At 40.8% G+C, this 19,006-nt stretch overlaps 2 protein-coding genes across 7 annotated transcripts in view; one reads left to right on the plus strand and one right to left on the minus strand.

The window, feature by feature from the left end:
• Window positions 1-19,006, minus strand: part of cbfa2t3 (CBFA2/RUNX1 partner transcriptional co-repressor 3) — a 59,314-nt gene that overhangs the window by 39,163 nt on the left and 1,145 nt on the right. Inside the window, exon 1 of one of the 5 annotated variants that reach the window (XM_077563604.1) lies at window positions 7,189-8,083. The exons of the other annotated variants lie outside the window; for them this stretch is intronic. The gene's annotated coding sequence lies outside the window, so the exon portion shown is untranslated. Of the gene's footprint in view, window positions 1-7,188; window positions 8,084-19,006 lie in introns of those variants that run through there. 5 annotated transcript variants of the gene reach the window in all.
• acsf3 (acyl-CoA synthetase family member 3) overlaps window positions 12,913-19,006 on the plus strand; it is a 115,342-nt gene continuing 109,248 nt past the window's right edge. For both annotated transcript variants that reach the window (XM_077563608.1, XM_077563609.1), the window contains exon 1: window positions 12,913-12,999. The gene's annotated coding sequence lies outside the window, so the exon portion shown is untranslated. The remainder of the gene's footprint in view (window positions 13,000-19,006) is intronic.

Genomic DNA, 19,006 nt, shown 5'->3' on the forward strand with positions numbered 1-19,006 from the left:
ACAGGTTCAAGAGAAGCTCCAACAGCCGAGGCAGCAGGCAAAATAAATACCAACAATATGCCGCTGGGACGCTCAGTGACTCAACGAAAACAAAAAAAGCCAGGATGATGATTATTATCATGTGGCTGACAAATTGAGATGAGCCGGTTAGGGCGGGAGTGAAGAACCGTAACCGCCGCCATCAAAGGAAGTGTCGCTTTTGAATGGATTGAAAAGCATCTGGTGTGTTTCTTCTCAACAAGTTAAACTCATGAGGTACATTTTTTTACATCATCGAATAATGTCATGTGTTTTGTTGAGTTGGATTTTAGTTGCCATCTTTTCCTTGCGTTCCCGTTATCAACGTCCGTCTCCTTAAGTTTTATTGTGTTTTATCTTGTCCCTTGTGTCAACCAATCAGCTCCCTCCGCCTCTTGTCCAGGTGTGTCTTGTTGTCTCGTCAGTTTGTTTGCATTCGAGGAAGGTGGGAAGTCGGACATATCCCACTTGGAATCTCCCAGTTTCAACCTCAAAGCGTTTGAAGCGAATGTAAACAACAAAGATGGCCGATTCTGATCAATTGTTTGTTGTTTGGGTTGTTGGGTTATGTAAAGTTATTTTTTTTAATAACTTAATTGTATGTGATAGTAAATAAATCGATAAATATGTTCCTAAATTATATTTAGAAATTATATTTTGACATTTATGGTCTTTGTCTCTAGGGGGTTCGCCACTGTCGAATGATGTCGGATTTTTTTTCACGACTTCGTAACTCAGATGTCCGCGTTCAAAGGGGCGTTCCCGTGTATAATTCCTAGGATGAAGTTGGTGTTTTCGGACTTCCCACCATCCTCAAACGCAGCATTAGTTTCCTGTTTGTTTGTTTTTTCAGCCCTAGTCCTTGTCCTTGTCACGGACTTGGTGCTGTTAGTTTGCTGTACGGTCTAGCCAAGTCTAGCCAAGTCATGTCTTTTTTGTTGTTTGGGTTTTTGTTAATTCTAATATTTTTGATCATTTGAGTACAGTGTTTTGTTTCGGTTGTTTTAGAAAATAAATACATTTTGAACTTCGCTGTGTTTCAGTCCACAACAACACATATTCGGCCTTTAGAAGAAGTTTACATTATTTGATTGACAAATTCTAAGAAACACCTCTCAGAATGTTATCCAATCCAAAAACAACCACATATAAATGACTTTTGTCAACATTGTTATCTTTGTAAAAGTAAAAATAAATAAATGAATAAATAAACTGTAAAAGATCTTAGCAAGGATATGTTATGTTCCGTGGAGTACATAATTAAAATATATTTTTTAATTATGACAACATCGAGGAAAATAAAGACTGAAATAAATGTCAATCGTTTGTCCTCATGCGGGTTAGTGTGTGGAGTAGAGATTCTTAGTTGACGGTGCGAGGGGCAGGGTAGACCCTGACATGGCAACTATCCAATCGCAAGATGCATATAAACAAATAATTCCTGATAATTGCACTTATGGGCAATTTCAAGTTGTCACTGAACCTAATGAGCACGTTTTTGGGGTATGGGACTCGTTGAAGTGTAAAACGTGGATTGGTTTGGCTTTTTAAAGCTATTGTTACTCTAAATATTAAACAATCAAAATTTCTCGATCGTATAATAAAAGTATTTACATCCAACAGAGGTAGAGGTGATTTCTTACCTATTATAAAAGGGATCATCTCTCTTTGGGGGGGGGGGGGGGGAGCATTTGACACCATCAAAAATAAACCTACACTCCTGCTTGTGACTTTTTAATGTCACATGACAACTGGTCTTGGACACATCAAGACAACATGTAGCCTCCCATCATCTGCATTACAGATACCCCTGCCAAGGCTAAACTGTCCGTTTTATAGCGGAATGACCGCTAACGTAGGCAATGATAACGCATAAAGGGATCAGGGTTGACTTTGTGTGTGTGTGCGTGAGCGTGCAAAGCAGAGACAGAGAGGCAGAGGAAGGAAGGCTGGAGCCGAGATTAAGGTCTGTTCTCCTAACTGGTAACACAACGCCATTCAGCAGCTCGGCTCCCATTTGAAGAAGGACGGAACCATCTGTGTGGCACAGGATCTGTTTCCAGGAGATAACAGCTTTTTAATTTGATAAATACGGAACGTATATTATAAATGTATGGAAAGAGAGAGAACAAGACGCGCTTAACATCGAACGCTCCCTCAAACTGAAAGTCTTAATCATTTCAGCCTGTGTTCTTTAGTGCATGTTTACTCCGTGTCAGTGATCAAGTCCACAGTGTGGGGGCAGAAGGAAGGGGAGGGGCAGCCTTATATCGAGACGCGCCGGTGATATGAACTTCCCATTGTCTGCGTCGCCCCGTTCATCTGGCTTGATTAAAAACGCTGCTACTGTAGATTAGCCCAGCTGCTTCCTGCGTCTGACTCGGATCCCAGCACACTTCCAGCCATGCGCTCCTTCCCATGAAGTGGTGGGCCGGCGCGGCCAGGAGAGGCGACAGGGACGCTGAAGAGGGTTACGACAAGGTCAGAGGTTTGCGGGCATGCGGGGAAGTGCGAGGTGAGGACGGAAAGCGGGAGGTGGATTATGCACAAGACGAGGAAAGGGAGGAGGAGGAAATGCTTTTCTGCTACGTGTTTGTTTGCCTTCAATTCATAGCACGCATCAATTGAGAGTATATGTGTTGTTTGTGATTGTGACATAACTAAGTGGTTGTGTCAGCCTTCTTTTTTGAAAGCATGATTGGAGGTGCAATTTGTCAATGTTGCGTGTGTTGGGGGTAATTCTGGGAAAATGGAAGCGTCGATCCAACAAATAATTAGCAGACATTTTCCTCCGTGAATGTCTGCATGGTAATTAGCGGGTTTCACCTTTGACCGCATGCGTGGAAAGTCAAAATCAGTCACCTTATAATTGCAGTGGATGTAAAACAGTGTTGTGGGAATGCTTTGAAAGTGTCGTAGGCAAGGTTAACGAAATAACTAAAGCTAACATTCAAAAAACATTATTGACGAAATCAAATAAAAACAAAAATGCTTTTTAAAAAACGAACCGGAACTACATTTTACGTTTACAAAACTATAATTAGAGCAAAAATGTCCTTCGTTTTAGTCTTTGGTAATTCATTTAATACATGAGTCTTTGGTGTTGATTTTAAATCAGACTCAGATTTATTTTCATTCAGCAAACATAACATCCCAGATGTCACTGAACGAAATAAAAACACAGAATAAAACACAAAAAATACAGTAAACAAAAAAAATAAAACCTTAAATTAAAAAACAAACAATACAATTTACACTTCCGGGAGAGTTTCAATTCATGATATTACTTGTGATTTTAAGTAGATTTATTTCGATATTAACCAGAATAAGGACGTTTGAAAGTGTGTCACTCAGAAGTGACGTCATCAAGCAGCAGCCAATAGAAAAGCACCTTCAGATGACGTCGCTCCTCGGCGACAATTTTGCGTGCTTGACTTTTGGCTCCAATGGCTCGGCTCACTTTATTTTTCATTTAACTCAGCCGAAATGCAATACTAGGTAAGAAATGTGTTACTTTTTTCATTTGACCATGTATGAAATATTGCACACAATACACATTTAAAAAAATAAAACTATTAATGAAAGTAACTAAAACTGAAGCAAAACTAAGCATTTTCTAAAAAAAAATATATATATATATATATATATATATATATAAAACTAAAACTAATAAAAAATAAATAGAACCACCCTGAAAACTAAATAAAACTAAAAACTTAAAAACTCAAAACAAAATAAAAACGAACTAAAATGAAAAATTCCAATAACCCTGGTCATAAGTTATTCTTCGAAATCCTACCGAGTATGTATGCATTTAAGGAATGGTGGCGAACGGAGAAAAAGTGATATTTCACACACACACATTCGGGGTTTTACTTGGCCTCCACCCTTCGCTCGGCTCCCACGCTGTGGCGTCAGCGGGCCTGCCGTCCACCGAGTGCATTTCTCATTCCGTCAGATGTTGGGAAGCCGTTCAAGTTCTCCGCTCTATTCTTTGACATTCCCCATCTCCCACGAGAGGATGGGCAGCCTTGTCGCAGTAATGTCAAACACATGTGGAGCGCACACGCGCTTTGGATAGAGTGGAGCGAGCGGCGACTCCAACCAGCGTGCGATAGGACGAGAGCTGCTGAGACTGTTAAAAATCAGACTTTGTCGCTCTTGTCATCAATCGGCAGTTTCCGACTACATCACCGTTCACCGCAATCAACCACAGCAAAAGTATCCCTGCAAATGGACTGCATTCAAGTCACTTAGTGTATCGGCAGAGCTGCCATTTTGTTCATCAGACAGCAACAAATAAATACCTGACTGTGTGAGGGACAAAATGTAGAACCAGGGTTTCCCCCAGTGCTTTGTGGGCCTGGCGGGCCACCAAGCTTTTCTTGGGGTTAACAACTTTTTTGAAACTGAAAGCTGCTTCGTGGGGACTGATAATGTAAAGAGTTACCAGTTTCATACGCACTACTGGAATGACAGATTTGCTCGAATGAATTCATCATCGTTATGCTAGATAGCTTAGCTTCACTAAGGCTACGGTTTTGTCTAGGAATAGGCGAGTACCAATACCAGGCATCGGTATCGGGCGGATAACCGGCCTAAGAATAGAATATTGGCTTTCATTTCATGCAATTTTAATTTCAAAATGATCTGTCATTGGACCCTCGTGAGGATAAGCAGTTCAGATAACAATTAGATGTTTTTTTTTCTTCCTTTTTTTTGTTATGCAAAAAGTAATAATGATACTGAAAACAAAGTGGTATCGAACATCCCTAGTTTGGTCATTCGTTACAATACTGACCTTTGAACTCTACAGTACTAAAACAATACTGTTGTTTCCAAATTTACCCCAATGTAATGCATTTCTTTTCAGAAAAGCAACACATAAAGATTAGACCATCTCACCGGTGCAGCTATTTTTTTTTTTTTACAACAGGCTACTCTGGTGGTCCTAGGGGACTGCCGGGCGCCCACGTGCACCATGTTGGTGACCCCTGACCTGGACTCATCTCCAGGCAAAAACATAAACAGATATTCACAACTCTACAGATGATATCAAGCCTTTGATGAACCTAACATGCATGTTTTGGGATGTGGGAATAACTGGAGAAATCCACACTCGAACCTGGACAGATGCAAACTCCAACCAGGATGGCCACAGCTAAGATCTGAACCCAGAACCGAAGAACTGTTACATGCTAGTCGCTGGATCCGAATGTGATATTTATCTAACAGGGCCATTCAGAATCACAATTGCGAGAACACACGGCCGAAGTCTTTGTCTTGTTTGTCTTGTCTTGTTTGCGGTGGCCCAGGTGTCTTTGTTGTGCTGACCACCTGACTGACTCGCTGCGAGTCGGTAGCGCACGCCCACCTGAGGCCATCTGCTCCGCTCATTAATTAGGAGGCAGGCGGCTTCACCTGCGCTGCCCGCATTTAAATCACAATAATTACCACACGGCACACTTTTCCAGCCCACGCGCATGAGCGCAGGTTTGCTTTGACTGCAGCAAATGACCAACATGAGAAGACAAAGACGACCAGGAAATGAGACATTAGTAAAGAAAAAGATAATAAAACTAGACTCTGGACTCTATGTCCACTGTAAAAAAAAAAAATTAAAAAAAGGAGTTTTTTTCACTGAAAAATTCTAAGTACATTTTAAAAGGACAGTTTTGAGTATGTTTTACTAGTTAATTTAAAAAAAAGGAAAAAAAGAAGCTATGTCAGTGTTGAGGAACGAACTCATGACCTTCAGCTTTGGAGATGCTGGTCTCATTTTGCTGTCTGCAAAATGAGATCAAAACCGCTCTTGGAGGTACGAGGATTCCACCTGACACTAGCAAATTTACTAGCATGCGGAAGGAGTGGCATGGCTCAGGTGGTAGAGTGGCTATCACCCAAGCTGAAGGTCATGAGTTCATTCCTGAACGCTTACATAGCTTCTTTTTTTTTTTTTAATAAACTCGTCAAACTCTCCTTGTAAAAGTTACTTTAAGTAAATACAGTATTACCGGTACTCTTTTTTTTTTCTCTTCAGTATTCCCTTCCAGCGATGAACACGCTGCTCTTATCACCAGCGTGCGGTAAATGGGCAGTGAATAACCACTCACGCCGGGGTCATAATGAACGGCGTGCCTTTTAAGAGCGCTTAATGATGAAGAGGGGACATCTGCCTCGGAGGGCCGCTCAGCTCTGGAAGGAGCGAGGCGGCGATGACGCCCGCTTGCTGATGGACTTCTCCCGTGCGGTCAGGCAGGGCGTCTGCACTGCGGTTTCACCCCTGCCTGTAACCTCACATCCATTGTTGGAGTCTATTATCGACTCTTCAATTATTCAGATGATATTTACCAGCGCCAATTATACGGGGCCGTGTCCAACAGAGAAAAAGAGCCTTGGTTGCACTCAGAGAGAGGCGGAAGAGAACAATGTGAGGCTGTTCAAGTGGGGGTCGAACTTTTGCTCACAGGGAGTGCCTCCACTTGTTTGAAATTAATCTTAAGGGTATATTTGCTCCTTATTTCACCAAATGATGCTTCTCCTCCATTAAGGCGGCAACGTCTCAAATCAGGACAAAAAGATGAAACGTGCAGAAGGTGTCATGCGGCACCATACGGTTCAGTACACAGTAAATGTCTCAATTTATCCCCTTTTCACCCCTATCACCTCCACCCAGTCAAGTTGGACTCCATGCCAAGCAGAGCAAAGATTTTGTGTCATCACTTTGATGTTCAAGCACAGAGCTCTCTCGCTCTCTCGCTCTCTCTCTCTCTCCCTCTGTCATCCCCCACTTTTATTCCCTGCAATAAATGTAAACTACACCAGAAGTTCATGGGCTCATAAATACAATAAAAGTAACTGTAAACCATGTTGACAGCTTATAAGATTATTAAAACGGCCCCGCGTACTATGTTGGGTATTTTCTTCCAAGAGTTGAAGATCTTGACATGTATAATCTGATCAAATGTATGTTGACATGGAAAACCACACACACACTGATCGCATTCATTGTTCCCACACTTAAACAAAGTTGCTGCTGAATGATGAACAAGTACAAATAGAGCCATTTCAGCAGGATGAATTTGAGCAAAAACAACAAAACCATCAAAACGAAACCTTCCAAATACATTTTTGACAACACGTTGTACAACGTTAAAGATGTTTACTTACTCGGTGAAGGTCGAGGTCAAGCTGAGGTTGGTGAAGAGGTGATAATCCAGTTTCCACGAGAGCTTTTATATCGCCTCAATCCTCATTATTTTGAGGGGTGGGGGGCATACAGCTACCGTGGATAGAATGCAAACTGTTCCTTCTGCTTGAAATACTGACAGGAAGGGCAGGCAAAAGCCGCCACCATTAAACATATAGAATTATGTTCAACTTTCCTTTGGCCGTTCACGATGGGCTTCCAGGTTGGATCACTTACGAGGTATTTATTTTCGCTATTAAACCAGAAAAGGTTACAAATAAGAAGAAGCAAGCCTCAAACACAATTAGTCTTTGGTTTTGTAGGATGTAAAATATCACAACTCGCCCAGTCCATATAAATCCGTTCTCATGGTCATGTTCAGCGTTAGAAAAAAACGATGCAACAACGCAGTTTCGGCGAAAAAAAAAGGGAGTCAAAACCCTTAAGTCCTCAATCCTGGTGTCTCCAACGGGGGGAAAAACTGCAAAAATATTTAGATGCAGACCTTTAAGTCTGCAGCGTGCGTCTGTATCCTCGTGTGACTTTCAAAGCGTATTCTCCTTTACTTTACACGTGCATGATTAAAAGTCCCCCCAAAAAAATCGTCCGATGAGAATAATTCCTCCCGTTTCTTTTCTGTCTGAAAAGCAGTTTTGGCTCTATGGAGAAAGGGAAGGCGTGCGCGCGTGTCTCCGTCAACGCGCTCCTTCTTCTCACCTCCTCCGACTGTCAAGGCTTTGTGGCCAGCCGGTTTACTTTTCAAGCATGTGCGCTCACGGAGTGCTTCTTCGGTGCACAAATCGGGTTTTTCAACACCTCCTGTTTTGTCCTCACTAATGGAGCTGGCGAGCCCACTGTGCGCACCGACCGCGGCTCTCTCGCCTCATCCGCCTCTCCCTCCCTCCTCTCTCTCTCTCTCTCTCTCTCTCTCTCTCTCTCTCTCCCTCTCTCTCTCTCTCTCTCTCTCGCTCTCTCTCTGCCTCGCTGTCCCCTCTGTAGCCTTATGTCTGCGTTTAAACACCATCTGGAGCTCTCTCTCTCTCTCTCTCTCTCTCTCTCTCTCTATTTCTCCTCTTTCTCATTCAATTTATGGGGTGACAAATGTAAAAAAAAAATGTTTAATTGTAACACAGCTGTATATAAAACCACATTGTGCCCCGTGTACTTTCTTATTATTGCAATAACAAAGTGACCACAGACTGGATAGTGATTGTTTGTCAGTTCCCTCGCCTGCCAGTAAGGGCCGCTGTTTCCCCACATCAAGACGCCGAGGAAGCAATTATCAGATAAAATACACTTTTCCAGCAGAAGTGCGTCTTTCTTTCTTTAACCTAACAAATTATTGTACATATCAGCTTTAGAATTGAATATGCATGTTTATTTTTCCAAAACATACCAATAGCATTTTTTTCAACAACCTAAAAGTGATTTATTTGTATGTTTGTTTGCAGGTGCTCTATCAGATAAATGGAAGTGCATCAGATGGACAGTTATTAAATGTGGGCTTCGCCTTTATTCCATGGAAGCTTTTATGCTCACATCCATTTTCCATTTTTATTGTTACTCTTTATTGGGCGTCTTTGTTGCCTGCTTTAATTAGCTCCCAATAATATCACACAATCTATTTTCTGTTTAGGTTATCTTTACACGCTGTCGTCTATTTATTATTGCTTTTTTCTTCCAATTTACTGCTTAACCTTCAATTTAAAACCAGCCACATCTGTGGCAATGTTGTGCTCCAACCCATTGTATTCTTATCTTGAATGCTCTGGCAATCAAGTATTAAAAGGGAGTAATATCTCAAAAAGCATTGCATGTTAGTGTAAATTGCTCCTAAAGAAACATATGGCATGTTGTCACTTGATAAGAATCTTAATGTTGTCATGAATGCTCCTGTGCATTATAGGTATAATGTGGCATTTAGTCTGAGATGTGTTATTTCATTTAACCTTGTTTATTTACGTTCGATTATATATGATATAAGGTTTGTTGATATTTTGCTGATGTGACCTGAGGCCGAAGAGATGATCATTTTATGATTACATTAATACTCACCACAGGCTAGTATAATATATTTTCAATCCACATCGCCGTCTGTATTGGTTACAATTACACTTAATTGCACTATAAGTTTCAATTCATATATACAACTCAATAAAAAAAAAATCCGTTTATGATGCGATTTGATATTTACAGCAGGTACATTCTAGAGTGAGAACCCTCCACCTGTCCACATTGGCCAGGCCTCAAAATGCACGCACACACTCAGACATAAACACAAATGCACACACAGAGTGATGATGAGGGACAGTAGACAATGCTGACACCCTCCTGACCCCTCCCATGTCCACAGAACAAATAGAAGCAGCTTGTAAAGTACACACAGACAGCTGCTCTGCCCCGACTCCAGTCTCACCAGCCTCACCAGCCACCAACACAAATGTTGCTTTTCATATCAAGCCAGGAGCAGCTCTGACTAAATAATGCACATGCACTGGGAACGTCCAGCTCTTTTTTTTTTTCTCTTTTCCTTTCCTTTTTTTTTCCAGCAAGGCAACAGCTCCACATGGCGCTCGATCAAGCAGGCCCACTTTTGATTACTTGAAGTCTGGTGCCAACCTTTTTTTTTATTTTATTATTATTATTTTTTTTTACATCACAACAGTGGTGTTACTCTGCGCCACCAAAGGAGGTAAACATAACAGTATCTCACAAAAGTCAGTACACCCCTCACATTTCTGCAGATATTTAAATATATCTTTTCATAGGACAACATTGAAGAAATGACAGTTTGACACAAAGAAAAGTAGTCAGTTTACAGCTTATATAACAGTGTTCATGTATTGTTTCTTTAAAATAGCTTAAAATGCAGCCATTGCATTTTTCTGTGATCCTCATGGAGGAGTAGAAGAGGATTCCAGTGACAACCTGTGAAGCTCTGGTGAACTCCATGCCTAAGAGTGTTAAGGCATTGCTAGAAAAATAATGGTGACCACATAAAATATTGACACTGACATTTTCACTTAGGGGTGTACTTACTTTTGTTGCCAGGAGTTTTGCGATCAATGGCTGTATTTTTGAGTTACTCTGAGGGAATAAGCCATTGACTTACTACTTTTTATTGTGACAAAGTGTCATTTTTTTCATGTTGTCTCATGGAAGGTATGATTAAATTGGTGTTGTCAAGTGATTATCTTTTTAAACTAGCACACCATTTTTCATAATTAATTGCGATTAATTGTGATTGATCCAATTTTTCTACTTCTGCTTTTACTTTTTTTTCCTACCAAGCTTGTAACAGCTATTTGCTTGAGTAAAATTATGGATTAATGCTGTCAAAGTTAAAGCTTTAAACTCTCTTAAAAGCTTTAGTTCAACTTTGACAGCACTAAAAATGATCAAATAGAAAGTATATTTAAAATCCAAGACTGTTATAATGTTGTTGTTGTTTTATTTTAAATATACTGTTATATTTTTGGGGCTTTTTAGCCTTTGATTGACAGGACAGCTGAAGAGTTGATATTTCTTTGATCCTTGAATAGAATTCTTCTCCTTTAAAATACAATTGTTGAACAAAATGATCAAAATATTTTTAATCATACAAACATATCGAAACTTAGCAGAACATTTCACCTTTTGTGAGGCCCTGTGGAGGGAATTTTCGCATATTTTGCTTGAGATTTTACTGTAAAGATGTACAACTAATATGCTCTTTGAATTTGGCTGTGTGCAAATTACTTGACAGCGTCAAGTAAGTAAAACTGAAAGTTTACACCAGTGGCTAAGTTTGGCGACAGGAAGTAAATAAAACAGTTAACTGAGTTAATTATTTTAATGTTTTATAAAATCTAAATTAATCTCCAGAAGTAATGCTTTAATTTTTATAGCACTAAATTAAATATCTGCAGAAATGTAAAGGGGTGTGTTCATTTTTGTGAGATAGTGTACATTCACAGTGCAGTTTATCAGGTGTATTCCAGACTGAGATGTGATAAACTTCACAGGAAACGAGTGTGTAGTGCTGTGATGCGAGGACGGTTGTCATGGAAATGAGATGTTTATGAAACTAAGTTAGCACGTACATGTTTTGCCCTCTCAGAATTCTGGTCAAAGGTGCTCCTTCTGGTCTGCATTTTCTATTAGCTGCTGCCTGGACTTTGTTTTCCTGTGAGATGCCGAACATCCGAAAGTCAAGAGGCGTCTGGTGTGGTCGTGAGTGACAGAAAGGTTGGCGATGGGGGTTGCATCCAAAAGAAAGGATTGCTGTCGGGGTGACAGCTCCAAGATGGACAGGATGCTATTCTCCTCGGGAACGGCGTCAGTCAAGCTGTCAGCCTGCCTCTCCGACAGCCCCTCATTCCTCTTAATTTGGCCTTTTGTTGAGCGGTCACTGGGTAAGCGCCGGCACTCCATGTGGCCGCTCTGATAAACTGCACAATGAAACGGGTGCAACTCCCCAAGATGAACTCTATGACATCATACGGAAGTCTCTTTGATGGCATTAATTGCAAAAACAGCTTTGTCTTTTCCTATCTCACTCCACAAACACCCCAGTCCTCTGCACTCCATTCTCTTCTGTCTATTATGTATTGACAGCATCTCCTGGATGGTTGAGCGCTTTCTGATATGCAAACATTGGAGTATTGTAGTAGGTGTGCTTCCCTCTGCACGTGTGCGTATGTGTTAAAGCAGGGAGAAAGAGAAGTTTGCGGCACTCACACATTGTAAATCCTTTCTTATAATGGCAGTTATAGGCTGGAGTGTTGAAAGGAGATAAGACCCTGAAGCGGACTGAAAGGGAACGTTCGAAGCATTGTATTCCCGCGCAGCTCTCGCTTCCCCTCTCCTCTGCTCTCAAACGCTTGCAGCATGCCACACTCTGATGAAGCACCCATTAAAGATACCAACGCGCAGGTGAGCTCCAGCAGGAAGAAAATGTTTTTAAAGCACCGCAATTGATCAAAACAAGGCACGAAGGATTGGATTCGCATTGAGGAATCTCCCCAGGAGTCACTCGCATCCTCCTGGAATGAGTTTTAGGATTTAAACGGTCATGTGATGTTTCCCTCATTTTAACATCTTCAATATGAGCTTGTCGGTAAGCGACTCCACAATGCTGTGTCAGGGCACGAGTACGTGAAAGACTGTATAACACAGCGAGGTGTAACAGATCATTGAGCCAGCCACTCAAGCACGCATGCACGCTGGAATGCAACAATTTTCCATGATCTAAACACGATGACATTTTGTTTCTAGTCGAGCAGCAAAGTATTTGAATCATCCATACATGACGAGAATTCTAAATTCAATTTGAGTGTTTGTAATGAAAAGTGCCATTTTAAAAGGTTTACTATGTGCTAAAAAACGAACTTTTCACTTTTCACAGGGTGATATGTTCCATGTTTTTTTTGTTTTTGTTTATGAGAAAGTTATGCATCTAATGAGCCATAATGGGCCCACCACACAGTTCTCACCCTTCTTTACACGTGTTAATTTAGTAACTTTAATTAGAATAATAGCTGTACTGTACAGTACACTAGTTGTGTTGCTTTAAGGCTTTTTCTATATAAATAATTTAATGTCTTTTAATAATAAGGTTGAAAATATTTATTTGTCATTAAAAAAGGTTTACTAATTGTTTGTATGGATAATTACAAATTTTATTTATCGCTAAATGAACTTCCGGTTTTCGCCAACGCACTTCCGGTTTGCGAGCGAAAGAAGCTAATTCACCGAGCAGTATGGAAATGCTATCCACTGCCATCCACGTTGAATTGTCAGGCAGGAATGCAGTAAGTTTCGTTTTATTATACTTTATGCATATGAGTGTGAATATTAGTGCTTGTTTTTGTTGAAATGATGTTGTAAATAATTTGATGCACTTTCGTTTGTGACTGATTTATTATTAATTGTGATGGACACAAATAAAATATAGCAATGATTGGTCGTAATAAGAAACTGGGAAAGAAACTACGTAACGTGTACAGTGACTCTGCACTGCATATTCTTCACATTGTCTGTTGATGTTCGTCTGAAAGTCGGCCTTATTTATTTGTATTGCACGTTTCATAATGTACCTGAACTATTGATACTTGCAGCCTTCAAAACAAAAAGCACCCATGAATGCATCAAGAAACAGAGGAGAAATGTACTAAAACAAAGTCCTATTCATCCTCATCTCTTCAAGGAGAGTCTTTAGAACTCATATTTACAGATGAAATTATTCTTGTCTCAGATCATTGACTCATGGAATAATAAAGCCTGCTCACAGTTAGTCCCTGTGGATAAACTAATCAATCCTTGATTTTCACTACCTCAGAAATCCCATCCGAAAAAGAAGTCACAGAGCTTTGTTTCATTTCAAGAAAATATTCAAAATATTGTTAAATCTCATCTCTTATTTATAAATGCAGTTTTCGAAGAGCCGACGGAATTATTGACTTTCAGTACTGAGCTTCTCTCCAATGTTTTTAAGTAAATCCAGGTTGTAGCCCCTGATGCTAGCTAGCTAGCTCCCTAGCAGGTAAACAAGCACCATGGGAGCTAGCTAGGGAGCTAGCTAGCTAACACCCGGGGTTAAAGCCAAACGGTGGCAGGTTTTTTACTTTCTGGACCTGGATTTGCCACATTATATATGAGTTTGTGTCTTTTGCTAAGCAACAGATGCGCAAACAGTCAAAGTAGGAAGTGGAACCTGATTAAATCAAGTGTTGACTCAAGGGTCACATTGGGAAACTGACAATAAAGTCCGCAGTTTACAGCTGAATACGCTCACGTACGTCCACGTGAGTCACCGACATTTACATTTGGCAACGCCGCTTCTCTCAAAAGTCACTGAAGTGATCACAACGGTTCATTTTGATTGACACTTTTAGGAGGGGAATTTACAGTATGTATCTAAAGAACAACATGACAAATGAAGATTTTGGTTGTAGCTATGGAATGTTTTCAGGTGTGTGCGTGCGCGTGTGTGCGCATACGCTCAGACAGTTGGTGGTGCTGGCGCAGGAGATAGTGAGTGGGGGGAGATGAGGCAGTGTATCAACTTGTGAACATCTGTTCCTCACACAAACCACAAAGCTGGTGCTGAGAAAATAGAGGATAACTACGTTCTCCTCTGCCCACCTTTCGACACACGCACACACACACCCGTGCACGTACACACACGCGCCGTCGCCACCTTGTCTCTCCTCAACCCCCAAATGTTCTCACATTCCTTATTAAACTCAGTTTCTGTCCTCGATGCAGCAAAATCATCTTTTTTTCTCTCTCGAGAATATCTATGGTATGATTTCTGTCTTTTTGTGTCACATTTGTTCAGTCATTCGGTTATGATGAAAGCGATCATATGTTCACATGACAACTTTGAATAATGAACTGATAATTTAGCGCATGAAATGAAAGATGAAAATGTCTTTTCAGTAGACTTTACACAGATCTGATCGGCTGGATGAGGTTGACAGATATTTTATCTTATGCAAAATTGGTGATCGGTTAGTATGTCATAATTTGCCGTTGAATCAATGACATCATTGATCGGATCAGTGAAATAAGACGTTACAGCAAACTCAATCTTGTTCACTCCAGGGACGTATGCTGACATCCAAGTTTTCATAAAATATACAGTCAGATCTTTTTTTTTTTAATTCGTTCCCCTTATTTTTAAATAATTTGTTGTTTTGTTTGCCCCCATTTTCCGCGAATTGTCAGACTTTAATTGTTAATGTTTTTTTCCCAATACATATCAGTAGGCATCAATTATTTGCACATTTTGGGCCGGTCCGGTCCAGATCTGAATCTGAATCTGGTCTCAATCTGGGTTGGTACTGTACAGTAAACAAATACAATTTTTACATTAGGTTGGTTTCCATCCACCTATTTTTATTCGAATTTCCAAGAATTGCGAAAATAAGCCTGAAGGAAAATTGAAGTAAAAAGCCTAAGATTTGCACCCCAAAAAAAGTTTTTACGCTTGTAATGGGTGGATCTTTCTACGTTTCGCTAAAACTGGAATGCAAATTTAGGCTTTGGTAACAAGTTTTGCGAATAAACAAACAATGACGGGACTGGATGCAACGTCGCACATTTTGACCGGATATTACGACAAACGTACATATTGTAGTCTCAAAAAAAAAAAAGTTATAAAGTGAGGTATGTTTGAATGAGTGGGACGAAGAAATTAAAAATATTTTTGGAATTAATAAAAGAAGCTAACCATAATCTTTTGTTGACAGTCAGCTTGAGTGTATTGTGGCGGAGAGAAATATTCACAAAATAATAACAAATAGAAACGGGCATAAGTTGTATGTTTGCTTTGCACATTTTCACTAAATGTGCTTAATTATAAACATTGATCTTCTGAGCCGATCGGTGATCGTTTTCTTAAACTCGCCGATCGGCTCCAAAATCGTGTCATTTAAAGCCTTTTTTTCCAGTGTTGCTGAAGTTGTCGAGCATGTTGGTGGACTTGATTCCTGTTTCGCTGTCTTATTCTCTTGCATTAGGGTCCGCACAAAAACCACACTAGAAGGAAGCGTTCCAATACTCGACTTTATTTCAAGGTCATGGTAGCGGCTGATTTGCAATCAAAAGATTTTTTATTTTTGAAAAAAAATGGTATCGAACATTTCACATTTTTAGTGGAAGTTACTGCTGGAACGATAACATGAGAAAAGGCTAGCTATAGAGGATTAGCAGAATTCTGAACGATAGGCCTATGATAATTTTGGCAAAAGGTGAGAATCTGTTGGAGATTCACTGTGCCTTTCCTCTTAAAGACCCTTTATTTAGTTTGTCTCCTTTTCTTCTGCTCACCGTCTTTCTCATTGCCTTCCTTCCTCTATCTGGACCTGCTGGGAGGGTGCGCTAGTGCTGGGTGGCAGTTCCTTATTGTGGAGAGTCTGTGTGTGTGTGTGCGCGCGCGCGCCCGTGTGTGCGTGTGTCAGTATGCTGTTTGGGGCTGATAAGGCCCAGGGAGAAGAGCCAGCGTGCCGACATATTCTTACCACCGCGGTTATCGGCCGTCGCAGCTGTGCCTGAGCTCGGCGACATCTGCTCCCTCACAGGAAGCCTATGCTGCAGCTCGTAACGCCTCACGCCAACACACACAAAGCGCGCGCGCACACGTGCGCATGCACACGTGCGCACGCACACATGCACGGTTACAGGTAGGACTCCTTGAGACAATGAAGTGTATTTACAGCTCGCACTGACACATTTGGATTTCTTCAGTGTGTGTGTGTGTGTGTGTGTGTGTGGTTCACATGTGAGATGACTGGATTGGAGCAGTGACACCATAGTTCTGCTGGGTTTTTATCACTGAATTACAGAGGGGATGCTTATGACTAAGCCTAATTATAGAGGCCTTATCGGTGCAATGTTCACAAAGCTCATTACTGCCAAGAAATGGCAAGCGCTGCAGGTAATTCACTACACTGGGTATTAGTCCTCTATCTGGCTTTGACTTCCACGTATTCAGTCTCCATCAAATTAGGATTTTCATATCTGAATCTTATTGCAGCGCTCTGCTCTCGAACACTTTGCTGATTTAAGTGAAGGCTGTCATTTTTACTTCAAGACACTACTTAGTTTCTTCAAGAATCAATTACATTTTTTTTTTTTTTGATTCTTCTTGCCTCATTTCACTTGATTTTTTTTTTTTATGGCAAAAATGTATGTTACCCTCCATCTTTTCGTAATATATCTAGTGAGGAATAAGCGGTTCAGAAAATTGATGGAGACAGCCTTGACACCTCATACAGAGTTTGCACAGTTACCTTGAAAAAGTAGCTTGATTACTTTACCAAGTAATAATAATAATAACTAGAAAAATTCCCACGGAAATTTTGAATGGGACTGCTGACTCTTGTAAATGAGCCGAACAGTTTAAAATTTAAACCACTGGAATCGCTCAAGAAATGTGGAAGTTAACCATAATCAACAGAAACTAAAAGTATTTCACTGTCCCTGAAAATGTATTCAAAAAAATGTAAATGAGCTGAACAGTTTAAAATTCAAACGACAAAAATCGGTCAAGAAATGTGGAAGTTAACCATAATCAACATCAACTAAAAGTATTTCACTGTCCCTGAAAATGTATTTAAAAAAATGTAAATGAGCTGAACAGTTTAAAATTCAAACGACAAAAATCGGTCAAGAAATGTGGAAGTTAACCATAATCAACAGAAACTAAAAATATGTCACTGTCGCTTTAAGAACGCACACCCATTTTTGACTTGGAGCCCTCACGCGCCCCACATTCCATTGAGATTGTATGAGAGACGCACCCCTTGAACAAAAGCCTCTCACGACTTAACGGTTCAAGATACAGATTCAAGAAATGGCTCGTTAGAACGGCAAGGGTTTGGGGAACACGAGCATGTTCTCATTTTTTTAATCGGATTTAAAATGAACAAATGAGAGCAGGTTGAAAACTTATGATTTATCAGAAATGAAGAGCGAAAGGCGCCTGAATTTAACATGGAAGAGATAGGCGAGTTCGTCCGACTTGTCCTAGCTTAAAGTGAAAATAAAGGTACTAAATGACACCTTAGCCAAATAAAAGTTAGTTTGTCTGAAAGAAGACACTCGTGACTACAAAATGTGAGAATTTGATGTCTAGTGAGCAAAGATTGTGGTCATGGTGACGACTTGAAGTGAAACTTTTGCAAATAGAAGTAGACTTTTCTTTTTTCCCGCCACTCTAAAGTTAATTGCTCCACTCTGGCACTTGCAATACACAACAATGGGAAAAGGCTATTTGTCTGCTGTTTGCTCACTGTCTTTGAACCCGCACAGAGGGGAGAGCTTACATTCCTTAAAAAAGATTTCGACACTGAGCTAAAGATGGGAAAAATTCCTACAAAATGAGCTAAAATTCGTATCGGTCGGATAACGTATGCATGCGCAGCGTGTCTTGGAAAAAGGTGCTTGATCTGTAATTTGTTCCCCCTTTCTCCATTCATTTCCTATGGGAGTTTTTTGGGAGTTTTTGGGGAATTGCGTCACCATGGTAACTCGGAATTCCTAGAAAAGTAATGCCGCACCAAGTCAGATCGAGCCGCATCGTTTGATACCTCATTTGTCCCGGTGCGATCTACGGTACGGGCCGCATTTTTGCGGAAAAATCTCGGGATTTTCTAGGGTGGAGAGTAATATGTGCTGCTTTCAGCAGTCCCATAATAATGCATCGGATTTATATAGCGTTTTCTGGACACTCAAAGACGCTTTACAATGGAATGGATACATTATTCATGCACTCACACATCCACACTAGTGGCAGTAAGCTACTTAGGTAGCCCCAGGGCAGGCTGACAGAAGCGTGGCTGCCAGTGTGCGCCTACGGCCCCTCCGACCACCAAACATTCACACCTTCCATACACCAGTGTGAGTAGCACTGGAGGCAATGTGTGCCAAGTGCCTTGCCCAAGGACACGACAACACATGACTAGGGGAGAGCGGGGATCGAACAGCCGAACTTCTGGTTATGAACCACCGTCTCTACACCCTGAGCCACGCCCACCGCGCTAAGTAACTAAGTTTCTTTAGTCATTACATGATTTGAAAAGTAACTTACCTACTCTATAGATTACATTACGTCCTCGAGTTCGGTCATACGCGACCTACGTCGTTTGGACTTTACGGCACCCGTACCTCGTCCGTAGCACCTTCTTTTTTGTTAATTTCCCACAGTAATCACGCTATTTGAAAGTTATTTAAAGTTGTGTTGTTGTTACCTCCAGCAACGGACGTAAACCGGGCAGGTCGGCTCGCCATCAGGCGCCTCATATTTCCGTGTTT

The sequence above is a fragment of the Vanacampus margaritifer genome, chromosome 4 (assembly GCF_051991255.1).
Source record: "Vanacampus margaritifer isolate UIUO_Vmar chromosome 4, RoL_Vmar_1.0, whole genome shotgun sequence".
Classification (NCBI taxonomy): Eukaryota; Metazoa; Chordata; class Actinopteri; order Syngnathiformes; family Syngnathidae; genus Vanacampus; species Vanacampus margaritifer.